The sequence below is a fragment of the Stenella coeruleoalba genome, assembly GCF_951394435.1.
Source record: "Stenella coeruleoalba genome assembly, chromosome: 15".
Lineage (NCBI taxonomy): Eukaryota > Metazoa > Chordata > Mammalia > Artiodactyla > Delphinidae > Stenella > Stenella coeruleoalba.
Genome location: NC_137161.1, coordinates 26,835,262 through 26,848,973, shown reverse-complemented (window position 1 = coordinate 26,848,973; position 13,712 = coordinate 26,835,262).

Below are 13,712 nucleotides of genomic sequence, written 5' to 3'. Positions count from 1 at the left end.
AGATGTGTCAAGTACTTATAACAGTTTCTGTGTCTAGGAAGATTCAGGAAATGCTGGTTCCTGCTATCATATCTTAAAACATTAGGGAAACCAGAGTTTGTTTAGGGTTAGATATTTTGAGACCGTGAAGACTCGCTTGGGAGTATTTGCCCTATTAAGACACTGGAGGACTTTAGGAAACTCTCTTCCCTTCTTGGGCCTCAGTTTTCCCATCTGTAACATAAAGGGATTGAATCTGAGCTTGTAGCATATACTCATGTACTCACACGTTTGCTGTCTGCCTCCCCCACAGGAATGAGAGGTCCGCAAGGGCAAAACCCTTGGTGCTGCTCTCTCCTCAACACCTGCCTCAGTACCTGGCTCATCGTAGGGGATCACTAAATATTTGTGGAATGGATTAATTAACCAATCTGTTAAAGGGCCCTTCCAAACCTGATCTCTCTGATTCTAGGAGTCTGTAAATAAGGCATGGCTGGGAAAGCATGTAAGAAAACCACAATATTCCTCCCAGGGACATGGCCTATTATAGTTTAGAAAGTTCTTTCTCAGACATAAAAACAAACCAAAAAAAAAAAACCCAAAAAAAAGCAAAAAGCTAACTTTGTTTTAGCTCTTTCTATGTGGTAGGCCCCATGCTCCATGCTTGGTACACATCTTCTCATTTCATCATCACCATCTGCTTAATAGGTACCATTTAACAGATAACAGATGAGCACATTGAGCCTAAGAGAACACAAGAAATTTGTCCAAGGCCACACAGCAAGAAAGTGTAGTCAGGATTCACACCCAGATCGGCTGTCAAGAGGCAGGTAGGAACTGCCATCTTCATTGTACAGTTGGGGAAACTGAGGCCCAGAGAAAGAAGAATCTCCCAAGGTCATGTAATAACAACAGCAAACAGTTCCGTCACTCTTACCATGTATCAGGTGCAGTGTTAAGTGCTTTTTGCATATTAAATCCTCAAAACTTCTCATATTATCACCATGCCAGTTTTCAGATGGAGAAACTATAGCAGATACCCGGCCAAGGTTGCACAGTTAGCAGATAGCCAGGATTCGAACCAGGGAAGTCTAGTCCCGTGGTGTGAAAGGCTCAACTATATCGCACTGTGCGACGGTACAGCAAGTCCGGCGCAGGCTGGTGTCTGCCCAGCGCCCTGCTGCCTGGGCTGGGGGCAGGGTGGAGAACAAAAGCACATTGAGAGTATCCTCAGACGCCAGCTGCGACTTTCCACCTTGAAGGGAGGGCACTGTTATGGAAAAAGTGATAAAGCTCTGGAAAGAGGAATGTCTCCCCAGGGGCCCCAAGTCTCCTCAGAGTTTCCCCCCTCCTTTTGCTTTGGGGGAAGGCCACAAACTGTGCTGTCCTGATCCAGACGAGATGAAGGCCACCTGGATCCCAGCACACCCCAGCCTGGCTACTCAAATACTGAGGATCACTGGCCCTGACGGAAAGTTCCAATTTCTCAGCCAAGGGCACGAAGCTTCCACTCGGGGACCCCCAAGGAATCAGGTTCAGGCTGGAACTCCCTTGTCCTTGGATGGTGAGAAATTCACATCTCCCAGGCACAGCTCAGTCCTTCCTTTACTCAGCAAACTTTGATAAGGGTATGTGCTCTGAAGGAAGGTAAGGAGGGTAGAGAGAGTCACAGCTGGCTGCTTTGTAAAACAAAATGTTTTTAAAGATTAAGAACCTCTAAGCTCTGCCATGACCACGTGACCTTAGGCAAATCAAAATATACGGAGTGAAGGGGCTAGGGTAGAATTCTTTATGCGACTGTCTCAAGAATATTTGAATATCCTAGTTCAACAGCATGAAAAAATATACAAGTTCAGTTTCAATTTCGGCGCCGTCTCCTTCCGTTCAGTTCAGGGTTTAGTTAAAAATAATATTAATGATGGGATGGGAGCTCTGGGTTCAACAGTGTGTGTTGTTTTCCTAGTTCCGTCTGATTCAAGTTCAAGGCTAAGATGGATCGCTGTTCCAGTTTCTGTGCCGCATAGCAAACCACCCAAAGCTTAGTGGCATAAAAACAATCATTTTATTATACTCATAGATTTTGTGAGTCAGGAATTTGGGCAAGGCGAAGTGGGTACTGCTCTTCTCTGGGACCTCGGCTGGGAAACTCACAAAGCCTGGAGCGACTGGAATCATCTCACATGTCGTCTGGAGGTTGATTCCAGCAGTAAAGTGGAGTCTCACCTACAACGTGGACTCTCTAGGTGTCCTGGTGCTTTTGTTTCCTCTTGCTGCCGTAACAAATTACCACAAACTTAACGGCTTAAAACAGCAAATTTATTATCTTATAGTTCTGTCAAATAGAAGTCCAACTTGGGTCCCACTGGGCTAAAACCAAGGTGTCTGCAGGGCTGCATTCCTTTCTAGAGGCTCTAGAGAAGCTTTTGCTTCCTTGCCTTTCTCAGCTGCTAGAAGCCGCTTTCCTTGGCGCTCGCTCCATCTTCAAAGCCAACAATGTCGAGCCAAGTCCATCTCATGCTGCCATCTCTCTGGTTCTCTCTCTTCTGCCTCACTCTTCCACCTTTGTGATTACATTGAGCCCATCCAGACAAACCAGCATAACCTTCCTGTTTTACAGTCAGCAGATTAGCAGCCTGAAATTCCATCTGTGACCTTAATTCTCCTCTGCCGTGTAACATAACATATTCACAGGTTCCAGGACTTCCCTGGTGGCCCAGTGGGTAAGACTCCATGCTCGCAATGCAGAGGACCCAGGTTCGATCCCTGGCCGGGGAACTAGATCCCGCATGCATGCTGTAGCTAAGAGTTTGAATGCCACAACTAAGTAGTCCATGTGCCGCAACTAAGACCTGGCACAGCCAAAATAAATAAGTAAATAAATATTTTTTTAAAAAAACATATTCACAGGTTCCAGAGACTAAGATGTGGACATCTGGGGGAGTCAACCCATGGCAGAATAAGGTGGAGGCTGAAGGAAGGCTGTGGCTGGGTCTTTACTCTCCTCCAACACACAAACTCAGTCTTGTTCTAATGAGTACAGAGAGAAGGCCCTAAAGTAAAGGGGTTCCTTCCTAGTGGGATGTCGGGGGCACTGGGACACTGTCCCCAGAGTCTGACCTTGCCTCCCTTCCTCAAACCCATGCCTCTCTCCAGAATCACCAGTTTCTTCAAGCCTGCACTGGGCAAATCTCCACCCACCTTTCAGAAAACACTACTCCTTACCGACAGATATAGGTCTTGCCTCAGAATTATCCCCCACCCCACTTCAGAAGTCTGAGTTATTGGGGCTGGATTAAGACTCCAGGTGCCCCAGCAGGGCAGTCAAGGGTGTTCTTAGCTCTTCTAGTCTTACAGAAGAGTCCAGAGTAAGTGTGACCACTCCAAACTCAGTCCTCTTCAAGGTCTGCCCACCTGTGTGAATAAGTTTGCATGCCTTTCCACACAGTCAGTTGTCTGTGAATCTTACATGCATGCGTGCACGTATGCACATGTGCACTTTGAATCCGAAACCTAAGCCAGGGGTCACAAATGCAGATGCTCACAGAATCAGGTAATATAAATCAATGACGTAGACTAGGTGACAAACATTAGGGAGCATCAAGGTCTGTGGCAAACTGGAAGTCCTTTCCTACCTAAAAGGAATGACAGAACTAAGCTGCCTATTACTCCTGTTAGGAAATTTCATTTTTTCTAAGATATTTCATTTTTTGAAATGAAAAATATTTTTCAGATATTTCATTTTTTCTAAGAAAAGCAGCAAGCCAGATATTTATGTGCAGTATCCCAATTCCTAAATCACTATTGCTAATTCCAATTTTTTTAAGCCCTGGACAGGAGAAGCAAAACATGTCCCCCAGCCAGGTTCTGACCAGAGGCTGACAGTTTGTAACCTCTGGCCTAAACCCAAATAGTGAGAAAGAAATGTATTCTCAGCCATTCCCCAGTCTGCAGGGTCACCTCATACCATGTAGTTAGGACTTAATTATAAAGAACGATTTGTTCTTTTTGTTCAGCTCCTCCCAATCTCCTTTCCCAGAGTGCCTCTTCAGGCCTATTGGGATTCCAAAGGTGCCCAATGCCAAGTGGTACATATTTTTAATTGAACTTTGAATTACATAAATAATACATTTTAATTATAAGGATAAATCAGAAAAACAGAAAACATATGGTAAAAGTAAAAATGCATTTATCTCTTAAGCTGCCCTCAACTACACATGAGAGAAACCCTTATAAGGATATTTTCTAACAGAATGTCCAGAAGTAGACAATTCTAAGGTTGATTCATCAGCCTTAAAATATCAGGACACTGAATCTGCATCTCCATAATTCTCTAGGCATTTCCTTCATGGTTGCAACATGGCTACAACAACTCCAAGCATCACATCCTCACACCAGTATTACAAGCAAGAATGGGAGGGGAAAGGTCAGAAAGAGGTTTTCTTTTTATCGAGGAGGAAGTTATTCTCCCAGCAGTTTCCTTTCATATCTCACTGGCCAGACTGAGTCTCATGGCCACCTCTAGCTGCAAGGGAGGCTGAGAAAGCAACTAACAGGCAAAAAGGAATGAGATCGCCACATTTGGCTCGGGCCAATAATGGTTCATCCCTTTGCCGCTCTTTTGTGAGCAACAGAGAAGTGGGTAAGGGTTGTTGGATAGCAATTTTAGTATTTTCCACAGAACTCCTTTCATTTCCCCGCCATCCCACTCCTCTCCCCAGAAGTACCCACCATTAGCAGTTTGGAGTGTATCCTTCCCGATTTTTCAGCACACTTAGATATATATTGTAGCAGACATTTGGCCATCTTTGTTTTCTTCCGTACTGTCAGAGTCACAATTTTGCTCTGTTGTTCTCATTTTCATGGGATCAAGAATAAATCCTGGGAATTCCCTGGTGGTCCAGTGGTTAAGATTCTATTGTCTCACTGCCAAGGGCCCAGGTTCAATCCCTGATATGGGAACTAACATCCCACAATCCCCACAGTGCAGACAAACAAATAAATAAATAAATAAAATAAAGACGGACTTACAAACCAGCTATGACCAATGAAATGTGAGGGAAGGTTGGCTGGAGGGCTCTAGAAAAAAGTTTCTTTGCTTTTGAAAAAGAGATGAAAAACAAGCAAACAAACAAAAAAAGAGCTGCAGCAGAAAGGGAGTCCCTTATCTTCTGGTAATTGAAATATATGAACGAGTTGCCTGGAACTGTAGCCACCATCTGGCAATTATGACGGGATCTAGTCAGAAGATGGCAAAGCTGAAAGATGGGAAGTCCCTGAGTCCTTGGTGATGAAGTCCAGCCACCGAATTAGCCAACCCTGAAGCTGCCCCACCTCTGGGCTTGTTATGTAAGATAATAATATGTCTTCAATGTTGAAGCAAGTTACCTTGGGGTTTCTGTGCTGAAGTCAAAATCGTCCATCTGGTACACATGTATAGGTTTCTTCGCTTTTTTTTCACATAAATGGGGTCATAGTTATATGTGTTCAGTTGCACAGTTTGCTACAAGGGACTGAAAAGTTGCAAGGGATGAAATCCAAACTAGCAGTGATGGAAACAAAATAGAAGTATTTGTCTCCCTCATGCAAAAGAAGTCCAGAAGCGGGCAGTCCAAGGCAGGCATGGCATTCCACAGTGCAGGGACCCTGGCTCCTTCTATCTTGTGGTTCCACCATCTTCAATCCACTGTGCTGCCCAAGCTGCAGTAGTCACATCCACATTTCAGCCAGCAGGAAGTAGTTAGGAGCTCAAAAAAAAGCAAAGCCTCTCAGACGATGTACATATCACCTCTGCTTACATCTCATTGGCAGAGCTTAGTCACATCACCACCCTTAATTGCAAAGGAGTCTAGAATACTTTATTCTGAATAGCCATGTGCCAGATCAAAATCAGGGATTCTAGGGCTTCCCTGGTGGCGCAGTGGTTGAGAGTCCGCCTGCCGATGCAGGAGACACGGGTTCATGCCCCGGTCCGCGAGGATCCCACGTGCCGCAGAGCGGCTGGGCCCGTGAGCCATGGCCGCTGAGCCTGCGCGTCCGGAGCCTGTGCTCCGCGACAGGAGAGGCCACAGCAGTGAGAGGCCCGCGTATGGCAAAAAAAAAAAAAAAAAAATCAGGGATTCTATGTTTGAAGGAAAGGTAGAAGAACAGCAAGGGGCAGCAAGCAATTGCTGCCTCGATATTGTACATATTATGTATAATTTGCTTTTTTCACTTAATTTCTCCTGGCTTTCTATCCATGCCAGTACACATAAATCTACCTTATTATTTGTTCTTCTTTTTCTAGCTTCTTAAGATAGAAACTTAGATCAAGTATTTGAGACCTTTCTTCTTTTATAATACAAGCATGTAAAGCTGTATAGAAAAAAAAGCTATATAATTTATATCTAGCTATAAATTTTCCTCCAAGCACTGCTCGAGATGCATCCCACAAATTTTGGTATGTTGTGTTTTCATTATCATTCAGTTTAAAATATTTTCCAATTTCCCCTGTGATTTCTTCTTCCCATAGATTATTCAGAAATACATTGTTTAATTTCCAAATATTTGAGGGGTTCCTATAGGTGCTTTTTGTTATTGATTTCTAATTTAATCCAATTGCAAACTTGAGAATGGTTTTGTATATAGGGTCTATCATAATCCATGTTCCATGTACACTTGAAAATAATCTGCATTCTGCCATTGTTTGGTGTAGTCTTCTAAAAATGTCAATTAGGCCAGGTGATTGAAAATGCTGTTAGAGAAAAACATAGGCAGAACACTCTATGACATAAATCACAGCAAGATCCTTTTTGACCCACCTCCTAGGGAATGGAAATAAAAACAAAAATAAACAAATGGGACCTACTTTTGCACAGCAAAGGAAAACATAAACAAGATGAAAAGACAACCCTCAGAATGGCAGAAAATATTTGCAAACCAAGCAACTGACAAAGGATTAATCTCCAAAATTTACAAGCAGCTCATGCAGCTCACAATTAAAAAAACAAACAACCCAATCCAAAAATGGCCAGAAGACCTAAAAAGACATTTCTCCAAAGAAGATATACAGATTGCCAACAAACACATGAAAGGATGCTCAACATCACTAATCATTAGAGAAATACAGATCAAAACTACAATGAGGTATCACCTCACACCAGTCAGAATGGCCATCATCAAAATATCTACAAACAATAAATACTGGAGAGGGTGTGGAGAAAAGGGAACCCTCTTGCACTGTTGGTGGGAATGTAAATTGGTACAGCCACTATGGAGAACGTATGGAGGTTCCTTAAAAAACTAAAAATAGAACTACCATGCGACCCAGCAATCCCACTACTGGGCATATACCCTGAGAAAACCATAATTCAAAAAGAGTCATGTACCATAATGTTCATTGCAGCTCTATTTACAACAGCCAGGACATGGAAGCAACATAAGTGTCCATCGACAGATGAATGGATAAAGATGTGGCACATATATACAATAGAATATTACTCAGCCACAAAAAGAAATGAAATTGAGTTATTTGTAGTGAGGTGGATGGACCTAGAGTCTGTCATACAGAGTGAAGTAAGTCAGAAAGAGAAAAACATATACAGTATGCTAACACATATATATGGAATCTAAAAAAAGGTTCTGAAGAACTTAGGGGCAGGACAGGAATAAAGTTGCAGACATAGAGAATAGACTTGACCGGGAGGGGGAAGGGTAAGCTGGGACGAAGTAAGAAAGTGGCATGGACATATATATACTACCAAATGTAAAATAGGTAGCTAGTGGGAAGCAGCCGCATAGCACAGGGAGATCAGCTCGGTGCTTTGTGACCACCTAGAGGGGTGGGATAGGGAGGATGGGAGGGAGACGCAAGAGGGAGGGGATATGGGGTTATATGTATACATATAGCTGATTCACTTTGTTATAAAGCAGAAACTAACACACCATTGTAAAGCAATTATACTCCAATAAAGTTTTTTTAAAAAATCAATGAAATGTTGAAATAATGCTATAGCCTAAAAGAAAAGTTCTTATAAAAATTCATTTTGGGACTTCCCTGGTGGCGCAGTGGTTGAGAGTCCGCCTGCCGATGCAGGGGACGTGGGTTCGTGCCCCGGTCCGGGAAGATCCCACATGCCGCGGAGTGGCTGGGCCTGTGAGCCATGGCCGCTGAGCCTGCGCGTCCAGAGCCTGTGCTCCGCAACAGGAGAGGCCACAACAGTGAGAGGCCCACATACCTCAAAAAAAAAAAAAAAAATTCATTTTGTTGCAAAAAAAGAAAAAGAAAATGCTGTTCAAGTCGTCCATATACTTAGTGATTTTATGTCTACTTGTTTTATCCTGAGAAAGGAGTGTTGAAATCTTCAGTTATAATTGTGATGTCTTTTTCTCCTTTCAGTCTGTACATTTTTTCTTTAACTTGTTCTTTTCACTGCTGCAAAATATTCCACAACATGGATTACATACTTTAGCAATCGAAGGTGAGTGAATTTAGGTTAGTGTAACTGTTTTACAAACAGTGCGGCAGTGAATATTCTTTTCTTTAAATATTTATTTATTTATTTATTTGGCTGTGCCTGGTCTTCATTGCAGCGAGCGGGATCTTTTAGTTGCAGCATGCGAACTCTTTGTTGCGGCATGTGGGATCTAGTTCCCTGACCAGGGATCAAACCCGGCCCCCTGAATTGGGAGCATGGAGTCTTAACCACTGGACCACCAGGAAGTCCCTTTAGGGTTTATTTGGTTTTGTTTTTTTGTTTGTTTTAGGCAGTGAATATTCTTGCACTTAGAGGAGAAATTACTGAATTCACATTCACTGAGTCAAAGGGCATGTACGTTTTACATTTTGACAGACTGCCAACTTGCCCTCCAAAAGGGCTCTTTTTGTTTATATTCATATCACAGTGCCCAGTTCCCCACATTAGATGTTACCAGTTCCTATACTGTAATTTTTTTTTTTTGCGGTACGCGGGCCTCTCACTGTTGTGGCCTCTCCCGTTGCGGAGCACAGGCTCCGGACGCGCAGGCTCAGCAGCCATGGCTCATGGACCCAGCCGCTCCGTGGCATGTGGGATCTCCCCGGACCGGGGCACGAACCCGTGTCCCCTGCATCGGCAGGCGGACTCTCAACCACTGCGTTACCAGGGAAGCCCAAGTATATTGTAATTTATAGGAAACATATATATTTGGTCATTCAGACAACCAAAATATATTCCTCCTGTGTATTTGGTCTTCATCCACAGTTCTTGCCTCATAGCTCCCAACACCCTTATAAATGATAAGAGCAATGGGAGCGTGTTTTGTTATAATATTCGATCTCTTGTCCTCAGTTCCAGAAAACTACTTCAGAGCTATAAAGGTGAAATGAGTGGCTTGTTATCCATAACAAGCCCCTTTCTGCCACAACTGTGTTGATGTTCATAAAGGTGACTTTTGGAAAGCACCTAAGGATTGGGGCTGGTTGCCAGGGGAACCAACCCTGAATAGAGGGGTGGAACTTTCAGTCCCACCATGTGATTTCCTAGGAGGGGAGAGGGGCTGGAGTTTGAATCAATCACCAATGGCCAATGAGTTAATCAAACATGCCCAGGTGAAAGCCCAAAAGAAGGGAGTTCAGAGAGCTTCCAAGTTGGGGAACCAGACCACTTCCACGTGTCCCCGTGCTGGGCCCCAAGACCCACGAGGACAGAAGTCCTTTGTTCAGGACCTCACCCTATGCACCTCTTCATCTGGCTGTTGATTTGTGTCCTTTTAATATCCTTTGTCATAAATCAGTCATCTAGTGAGTAAAAGGTTTTCCTGAGTTCTGTGAGCCGTTCTACCAGATTAATCAAACCCAAGAACGGGGTCATGGGAACCTCTAAGTTATAGCCAGTCAGACAGAAGTACAGCTAACAACCCGGCATCTGCAGTGGAGGGCTGTCTTGTGGGACTGAGCCCTGTACCTAGGAGATCTGATGCTATCTCCAGGTAGATGGTGTCAGGATTGACACCAGCAGGGTATCCAAGAATTGCTTGTTGGTATGGGGAAGCACACACACACACACACACGTTGGAATTGGGTCTAGGAACCCAAAAGACCAGTCTTTTCTCATTTGACGTTCTCTCAGGGGCAGGATGAGGGAAGGCTGGGGGGAAAAAGATGTCTCATCGTTTACTTTGCATTTCTCTGATTCTTCTGAAGTTGAGCAATATTTCTCTCAATGAGTGTGCCTATTCGCTGCCCAAAATCCCAGTGAAACTTTGAAATTACAGCTTCCAAGGACCAGATTAAATTTTTAGCCTAGGTTACTCCACTCTTCATTATCTGCCTGGAGTAGAGGGGTGTTCTTTCTTCCAGATACCAGAGCTGTTTCATTAATCTTCACAACAGTAAGAGACAACACCATCTTACAGATGAGGAAAACTGAGGCTCCGAGTGGCTAAGTATTTTGTCCAAAGTCACTCAGTTAGTAACCTGCAGAGCTAAGGATTAAAACAGCAATGTCTGACTCCCAAGCCTGCTTCCCAGCATAGCTAGCTCATTTCACAGATTAGGAAACCGAAGTCCAGGGAGACAAAATAACATATAAAATTAAATGGTGAGCGAGCAGCAACCAGTTGACCAAATATTTCCCCTCCTTCCAGGTCTGGGTGACCAGCTGCAGAAGAGACAAGAGAGTGGAGGCAGGGACAGCCACCCAGCAGAGGAGTCAAGAGCATGGAAAATGTCTCTTTCAGCCAATTTTCCTGAGGAACCCTGGCTGAGGCTCAGGGCTGGGAATGGAAAGTGTGCAGGGAGGAGGCGGCAGCCGCGTCCATCCCCATCCGGAGAGGCTGTTTGCAAAGTCCTGCTGGGAGATGCAAGGAGGGGAATGCAGGGGGAGGGGGAGTAGACCCGGGAGGCCAAAGATCTGGCATCTGCCCAGAGCCTCGTCTCCTGGGAGAGGAGGAGCAGGCGTCCCCCGAGCTCCCCACTTCCTCCTTGGGCTCTCTCCCTCTGCCAGCTCCTGCTGTGCCCTGCCCGCTTGTCTGGGCATCAGCCATCCTAGAACTGAGACACTGGCAAACCCGACTCTCTGGGGACTGTGCACAGCTGACTCAGGGAGGTGCAGTGGCCAGGAAGAAGGACTGGTCTTACTCTTGGAGATCTTGACCAGGGCTGGGCTTGAAAGCCATTGGCTTCATCCGTGCAGCCCCTCTGCCTGGAAAATCTCCCTTTGCTACTCACAGTGCCTGCAATTCCACCATTATAGATTTGACCAAGGCTGGTGTTCAGCCAGTATGCAAAGTATGGCTGTACCAGTTGTCAAAATATTTAGATACATTCCTACTAGTTGTTAAGAACCCCTGTCCCGAATGTCCCCCAAGTATCCCCCAAGTAATGGCCACTCCAGAGCTTCCTCTGGGACCACGCAGACCTCCCCACTTACAACCACTGAAGGGGTAATCCCTGCCATAGCAGGGCCGTCCAAGCCTGTGTGGATATGTTGGTGAGTGACAGTCATAACAGTTGTTAACACTTTTCATATCATTCCTAGAAACAACACTTTCACTTATAAATTTGTCCCTTGTTTAAAGGCAAATTGATACAAATTTAGAGGTGAAAGGGCCTTATGCAAACTCTTCATTTTCCAGATGGGGAAACTAAGGCCCAGAGAGAAGCAGAGACTTGCCCAAGGTCACACAGCCTGTCAGCATAAGCGAGGACAATAGGACACAGGTTCCAGACTCCTGACAACTCCCTGGGTGTCAAGTCATCTGGCCCCACAAACAGTAAACTCTAGCAGGTGATGGAAGAAGGTGACAGGGAGGAACCTGTCCTAAGACAGAACTGAGAACCAATCACTTGACTCTTGTACCTGGTAATTATAGTCTTGGCAACAGTCTCCTTGGTCACTATCGCCACAGAGATAGTTGTCATGGCAACCACCAGCCAGGGCCCCAACTTCCTGACACCAAGAGCCTTAAGATAAACCCAGAAGCAAGTTTGTTCCATAGCACTGACCCAGATCAGAGCTCCAAGTAGGAAAGAAACTTGCCCAACATCACACAGCAAGTTGGTGATGAAGCCAGGTTTCCTGAGTCCCCAGCCCAAGGCTCACAGCTGCCCCGCCCTTTCTGTGGCTGACACCCCCACCCCTGCCCCTGTTTTTTTGCCTGCCTTAGTGCTTCCCATATTTCTTCGACCCTCGGTCAGGATCTCCTTCCCTCGGCATCTCACCCTTGGCTGCCTGTCAGCCACTCATCTTCCTGGGAACAGGCTGACATGAGCTTAGTGTAGGCCCCATCACAGGGGTTTTCATCATTAGCTGGGGCTCCCTGAAGACTGGAAAGCCTTCAACACCCTCTGCCCCCCCCCAGAAGAAATGATCTCCAATGGTGGAATTTCAGGCACTGTTAGCTCAGAATTGAGGAGCTCTTTTTGGGCAGTCAGGCCCTGTGTGATGCCAGACAGAGCTGCCTCATTGTGGAGAGAGCTCTGGGCTGGAAAGCCGATGGCCTGGATTCTAGCCCTCCCCGCTCTGAGTCTCACCCCTGTTTTGCTTTATTCAAGTCCCTTCTTTTCTCTGGGACTTGTATCCTTCCAGAGAGATGGGGATGAGCATACTGTCCTATAATCGCCTCCATCACCACCACCATCCTGAGGCTGCTGGGGACCAGATGAAATTTGGCGTCGTAGCATCACCACATAAGGGGTAGTGTGGTTTAAAGAACTTGCCTACCTTCCTGTTATCTTCTTCTAGAATTATGGAATCTCAGGTTTGGAAGGATGGTCCCCACATAGGGAAGAGCTTGAGCAAAGGCAGGGAGGCCAAAAAGAATCTAGGAACCTCTGAGTAGTCTGTGTGTTGAAGTGTAGGGTGTACGGCTGGGAATGAAGAGAGGAGGCTACAAGGAGAGGCCAGAGGTGATGGAAAAGGATCAGTCACACCAGTCCCAGGTGTGAGGACATTGCCCCATGGACCTCAGGGACTCACTGAATGCTCTGAGACAGTCCCCTGCCTGGGTCTGACCCACGTAATTCCAATACTGTGGGATACAACTAGGTAGGATGAGGGACAGCCTGGAGGCAAAGAGAGCAAAGAGACCAGGGAACCATTCATCCATTCATTCAGTGAGTATCTGTTAGACACAACCTGAGCTGTGTGACCTCATGCAAATTATTTGGCCTCTCTGCACTTCAGATTCCTCTTGTGTGAAGATGCCTGCCCACAGAAGGGGTGGTGTGAGGCTCAGATGAGTCAGTTAATACATACATGTAAATGTTAAGCACAGTGCATAGGAATAAATGTGTGTTATAACACTCCATAAATGTGTGTTATAATTATGATGATTATTGAGCATCTACTATGTGCCTGGAACCCTCTAGACAGTAGATGTACAGTGTGAACACTGGTAAACACTGTACATTATTCTGCCCTCAAGGGGCTCATAGTCTAACAGAGGAGACAAACACAAAACAGAAAACTTCATAAAAACAGAAAAAATAAAAATAATTACAAATTGTTGCAATCAGATGTAAATCTTAACCCCCAAACTCAGGTGGGCAAGGAATATTCATTTCTCAAAAACCAAGTTAAGTTCTACTATTCCCCTATACTTCTGGACTGGAGGGAAATTCAGTCTTCATCCTTACTGGAGGCTGCTCCTGCCAGGGACAGGGAGGGAAGCCAGGGGGCTCTCAGTAGCTCTGGACCATGTGGGGCTTCTAACCACAGTGCCCAAGCCCTCAAGGACACCTGAGTCCAGCAGCCCCTGCTTCTAAGCCGAGGAGG